The sequence below is a fragment of the Rhinolophus ferrumequinum genome, chromosome 16 (assembly GCF_004115265.2).
Source record: "Rhinolophus ferrumequinum isolate MPI-CBG mRhiFer1 chromosome 16, mRhiFer1_v1.p, whole genome shotgun sequence".
Taxonomy (NCBI): Eukaryota; Metazoa; Chordata; class Mammalia; order Chiroptera; family Rhinolophidae; genus Rhinolophus; species Rhinolophus ferrumequinum.
Window position 1 is genome coordinate 47,389,662 of NC_046299.1, and position 6,609 is coordinate 47,396,270.

Genomic DNA, 6,609 nt, shown 5'->3' on the forward strand with positions numbered 1-6,609 from the left:
TACTTGCATTTTACAAAATGTGGTGTATTTGTATTCAGACTATTCCTTCCATAGGATATATGGTAGAAAATAAGAAATCGCTTCTACGTTAAAGGACTGTATAACTGGTGACATGATTGGTTAGGTGTAGTAAGTTCTAGGTATGGTTAATTAAAAGGGTGTGCAAGCAGTGCACACCTGATAATGTATTCCACCAGTATTGGTTGACTGTCCACCGTGCTTATCACTGTATGAACCACTAGGGGTATAGTGGTGAATAAGGCGTGCTCACTGTCTTCAAGGAACTTACAGTCTAAAGACAAGCAAGCAATTATGAATGAGATGAACACCTAAAGGCTAAGATGAAGTAGGTATGGAATGCTAAGGACAGTTGGGGTGTGCCTAACCAGTCTTAGGAATTAGGAAGGCTTTTAGAAGAAATGATGCCCACAAGAAGAAGTAAAGCAAAAGTATCAGTTGATCTAGACAGGTATATGTGTATGGTGGGAAGAGGAGTTAAAAGCAGCATATGCAGAAATCCAAAGGCAAAGAATAGCATGGCAAGTCTGAGGACCTACAGTTAGTTCAGGGTGGTTTGCATGTGACGGGCAGAGGACAGGAGTTAGAGAGATAAGGAGTTAATATTTAACAGGAACCAGATTTTAAAGGCCTGTGTGTACTGTTAAGGAGTTTAAACATTCTTTTGAACATGGAACCATTTAAGGATTAACATGATGAGATTTGTGTTTTAGAAAGATCGCTGGCTACGCTGAGACTAGATTGCAGAAGGGCCAGACTGGAAGCCAGTAGACCTAAGATACTGTCAGAGCAATCTTCAGAGTAATCTAAGGTAGAGGTGATGGTGGTCTGGCTAGTGATAGGTAACATATTTTGAGTGATGAGAACTGAGGCACTTCAGAGGCTGTTGCTTGTCCAGAACCACACAACTGGATAATACACTGTGGAGTGAGGACTTCTGCCAAGATAAGTCTGGCTTCTGAAGCAGCACTCTTAACCCCTGTGCTAAATAGTGGCAGTGGACGTTGAGAAATAGGGATAGGTTTCAGAGGTTTTTAGATAGAAGAATTGTTAGGACCTAGTGCTTTGAATTGGATCATGAGAAAGAGGCAGAATAATGAAACCTAGATTTTTGTCACTACGATAACCTACTAGGACAAAGCAAGAAAAGCTATGTGGAGAGAGTGGGACTATGATTAGTTCAGGATTAGATATACAGAGGGTGCCAAAAAAATGTATACACATTTTAAGAAAGGCAAGAACTATTAAAATTGTAATACTCAATATATACCGATAACCAAAGATGAATACAAGTCACGTTTGACTTCTGCAATTACGAGAGGTGCTCAAAGTGGTTCCCATTAGCGTCCAGATACGTCTGATTACAGCGAACTACTGCTTGAGCAACGTTGACCAAAGTGTCCACGTGTATACATTTTTTGGCACCCCCGGTATTTTAATATTGAGTAGCCCATGAGATATGTAAGGAGATAAACAGTAGGCAGTTGTAGTTAGTCTGAAGCAGGAGAAGGATCTGTTCTAAAAATTTGGGAATAATTAAAAAATGGTAATTTTGTTAAGGTAGTAGATGAGATTATCCAGGGAAAGTATAGTAAGAAAAGAAGACTGAGAAGGGAGCTCAGAAGCATACCATTGTATTTACTAAATAGCAGAGAAAAGGATCCCACTGAGAAGGGATAAGAAGAGGGCACAAAGCCCAGAAGTAGGAGGCTTTCAAAAGGAACTAGAAGACAAGCCTGAAATGGCCACTGGACTTGGCAAAAAAAGACATTTGACATGAAGAGCAACCATATTAATAGTATTGAGAGTAGAAGCCACTTAGCAGTGGATTCATCAGGAAATGGGAAACGAAGTAGGGACAACAAACACGAATATGTCTTCCAGAAATTTGGCTGTAAATCCAAATAGGGAAGAATAAGATAAAGCTGGGAGTAGGACGGACATGAGATTACAGTTGAAAGTTTTATGTGTGTATGTGTGTGTGTTGGGGGTGGGAGGAGATGAGGGAAATTTCAGTATGTTGTAATATTAATATAGGAAGGAGCCAGGAAGGGAGGAGGTAGTAGGCTAGGAGATTTGAGGCAAGTGGAGAAATGCTGAGGTATCAACTGCAGGACTAGGTGAAGAACTCACTAGGCAATCAGGGTAGCTTTGAGGGTCCAGCATAGATTAGAAACTGAATTTGTAGTGGCAGCAGCAGGAGTGATTGAATGTTTTCCTGTAGCAACACTCAGCATTCTGTTGTAGGAATGGAGATGGGAGACAGTTGATTGATCCAGGACTAGGGTTTTGCTCTGTGAGATGAAAGGATGACAAGGTGAAAATGTTAAGGATGCAGCAAAAGTGATTAAGTGTAATGGTCCCTGTTGTGTAGACTGCCTAGCGATTGAAGTGAAGGTGGGGTTGATTACAGGGAGAGTGTAAAAGGGCCAGGGGGCTGAAGGTCAGTGAGGGATGTCTGAATTTGAGATTTCAAGAGTGGAGCAGTTGGGAAGACAGGTGCAGGGTGTGGTAGTAGGCCTGTTGGGGGCAAAGGTTATGTCGGGGTGGTCAAAGCACTGAGAAGCCACGTGTTATATGTGTGGTTTTCATGGGCAATGAAATCTAGAGTGAAGACAAACCAGGAGTGAGGAGGGAGCGGAAGACTAAGCCAGAGGCCCAAATATCAGTGAATGGTGGAGGTTAGTGAATTACCTGAATGAGGAGTATAGGGTGATCATACCCCATATCTTCAAAGGGACACGGGCATTTACATGAAAATGAAGGAGTTTAGAAATGGCTTACCGGAAAAGGACACTTGACACCAGGCAGGGTACATGGAATGTGAGGGAATGAGAAACGTGAGAAAGCTGCAGGGGAGTATTTTTCCGGAAGAGCCAGATTTCAGTTAAGCCAAGGAGGGGGGGAAGGACTCAATGCTGACAGAGAAAGGAGCAAGTTTTGGTCATGGGGAACGGGGCTCCAGATAGCTATAACGAGGGGCAAAAATCGCAGTTGGCTCTGCATTTGAATAATTGTGAGAGCTGGGTTTATACCCCAGATGAAATAGGGGCTACATTTCTAGGTGCATGAGTCAGAATATGTTGTGTATCTACAGTGTTTGGGGTACAAAAGTAAGGAGTGCTCAGTCTCTGCCCCCAGGAGCTCAGAATCTAGTGACATAGTTGGACACCCAAAGTTAGTCCATGGCAATGACTAAGTGCAACGATTTGAGAGCTCTGCACAGGGCACTTAGCCCAGGGTTCACAGAAAGATTCTGGACATGATGACTGCACATGAATTACTCATACGTCAGGGAAAATACAGGTCTAAGTATGATGAATGATAAGTAGCTCTTGTTGCTGGGATCTTCACTATGAGGAAAGCAGTGGTAAGAACATGGCAAGAGTCCTATTTGGAAGGCGGCATAGACCTTGTTTTGGATAGCCACTGAAGCGTTAGGTAAGAGTGAAAAAGAAGCATGTAGCAGGGTGGACATGGATTTAAGGGGTCCACTTGCTAAAGGCTGGCTTCCCTATTAGCAAGGAAAGGGGAGCAGATAATAAGATTAAATAATTGCTTTCCATATCTTGGAAGAAGAAGCGGGGCAGGGAAAATTCCTTATCAAATTCTCAGCTTTGGGCTACATTCTGCCACTTATCTTGACTTCTTCCTCATAGAGCCAGAACCTTCATGGCGCCACCTTTTGGCAGTTTAGAGCCTCCAGTTTGGTACATTGCCTTAGTGTGGTCACCTAACATGTATTTGCACTTGAATCCATTGCCCTGATCTTCAGGTTTTTAATTTGTTGTTTTTTTGTGGGTTTTTTTTTTTTGGGGGGGTGTTTTTATTTTTCAATTACAGTTGATATTCAGTATTTTATATTAGTTTCAGGTGTCCTGAACTTCAGTTTTTGAATTTGTAAATAATATCTGTTTTATTCCCTTCAGCATTAGACTCCTGACTAACGAATTCACATTTAGGTGTGAATGTGTGAGAGCCTCCTTTCACATTATTTTTATTTCATATATTTGGGGGTAGTGCTTAATAATTTAAAAATCATATTACTTTTAAAAATATTAGTATTATATATCCATTGTTGAAAATTTGAAACAATAGAGATATGGAAAAAAATAAAACCCCCCATAATCACATCACTCAGATAATGACTGCAAACATTTTGTTGTGTAAACTTTTTTTTTTTTAAAGACTTTATTGGGGAACAGTGTGTACTTCCAGGACTTTTTTTTTTCCCCAAGTCAAGTTGTTGTCCTTTCAATCTTAGTTGTGGAGGGGGCCGTTCAGCTTCAAGTTGTTATCCTTTCAGTCTTAGTTGTGGAGGGCGCAGCTCAGCTCCAGGTCCAGTTGCCGTTGCTAGTTGCGGGGGGCGCAGCCCACCATCCCTTGCAGAAGTCGAACTGGCAACCTTGTGGTTGAGAGCCCACTAGCCCATGTGGGAATCGAACCAGCAGCTTTCGGAGTTAGGAGCCTGGAGCTCCAACCGCCTGAGCCACCGGGCCGGCCCCTTGTGTAAACTTTTAAATTCATTGTTTGTGTGCATGTATGTATACATACTTTGTGAAACATTCTCCCCCCCCCAATTTTTTGAAAATATATTACATCTACATCAGAGGAAACTAGTCTGGCATAGTTTATATGTCGAGCAGAACTCCACATTTCTATCAAACGTATATAAGAGTCATTTCTTCTACATATTACTAAGTTTTACACTGATGATTAGATTCAATCCATTAGTATGGTCACCTCTGAGCCAGAAACGGCCTTTTGCATGTTTCCTCTTAGAATTTTGGCCTTGTGCCTATGTGCAGGTATGTTATAAAGGAACTTACATACTTTACAAGCCTTGACAACAGTTTTCCATTTAGTAGTGTTCTGGGCTTACTCTCTTGCTCAACATCTGTTGGTAATAAAAATGTCCTTGTACTGTTTACAGCAGTATCACATAGTATCAAGGAGTTCTGTGGTTTTATCAACCAGATTGTCATTTATCAACTTGAGGCAGGGACTGGTCCTTCACTTATGTACTCCAAAGTCTGCAGTACAATGCTTAAATTAGATGTTAAGCATTTTGTTAATCAGCTGGTTGACTGCATTCATGTTTCCCCCCCTTCTCTCATATCTAATACCAGGGTGACTGAATTGCTTTCCTACCTGGGTATATAGTTAAAATCTACTTCAAGGGTTCCATCTCCCCATCTCCACTCCCACATTGCCAGGCACTGTCTGAAATCTTAAGGATACAAAAATGGATAAATCAAGGTTCCTGGCTTAAGGCTATCACAACGTATAAAAGCACTATTGTAGATTTACCTAAATTTATCTGTTAAAAAATTGAGACTCGGGGTGGCCAGTTAGCTCAGTTGGATAGAGCACAGTGCTCTTAACAGCAAGGTTGACGGTTCGATCCCCACATGGGCCACGGTGAGCTGCGCCCTCCACAACTAGACTGAAACAACTACTTGGAGCTAATGGGTCCTGGAAAATCACACCTAACTAAATAAAAGTTAAAAAAAAAATTGAGACTCTGAAACATCAAATAATTTATGTGAAACAAAATGCAGTAAAAACTAATCTTATGAAATACAGAAACAAAACTTCCAGCATTTTCCTGTCATAAAATAATTACATTTTGAATTGTCTTTCTAAACACCTTGAAACACCTGAGTTTTAATAGCTCACATTTATTATGCTGCTAAATCCTTTTCATTCATTAATTTTCTCAACCCGATGAAGTAGGTTTTGTTATGCCCATTTTATGCATGAGAAACTCAGGCTCAGACTAAGTAACGTCCAAAATCACAGTAAATAGGGCAAGTTTTCAAAGCCAGGCGTGATTTCAACCCATTTTAAAAAATGATTTTATGATAAATTGGCTCCCAATTCTTTGGTCACTAGTTCTTAAGAGGAAGTTTAGCACCATTACCATAGATCGTTCAATGCACCACTTTATGTCAACTGCTTTATTTTCCAAATTATTCAAGACTAGGAGACCTTGTGTTTTTTAATAGAGGTTACGTGGTTTGCGGACCCCTTTTGGTTCCAAGGCCGGTTTAGGTGTCTCTATTTGCCTTCAGAACAAGTGACACTCGTCTATTTCCTACCAGTCTCACCCTATATCTTGTACGTAACACGGTGAATTCTTAGGGGATGTTTGTTGAGTGCATGAATGAACGACCGCACTCTACTGAATTCTAGTTCTAAACCAGGCTTGTAAGTCTGGGCGCCTCCTTTCAGTGTTGACTAAAGGATCAAGAATACACATCTCGCAAGTATTTGCAAACTCGAGCAATATCTAAAGTACCGAACAGGAGCCACTCAAAAGCTGCTACAAGTCTGTATTTATCGGGCCCGGACTAGCGAGAATCTGACTAGTGTTTGAACGATAACACAAAGCCAACCTTGGTGGTTCCTTCTAGTTCGACCCTTCTATAAGTACCTTCTGGTTTAGACGCCGTAAGCAGTCAATTCACTACGCCCAAGCAGCGCGAGCAGCCAGTGCTTAAGAACTACCACGTGGGGATCTGCCTTCGTGGAGATTTCAGCTTCCGGGGGAAAGGCTTTCGTAGGCTTTTGTCACAGGAAGTGACGAAA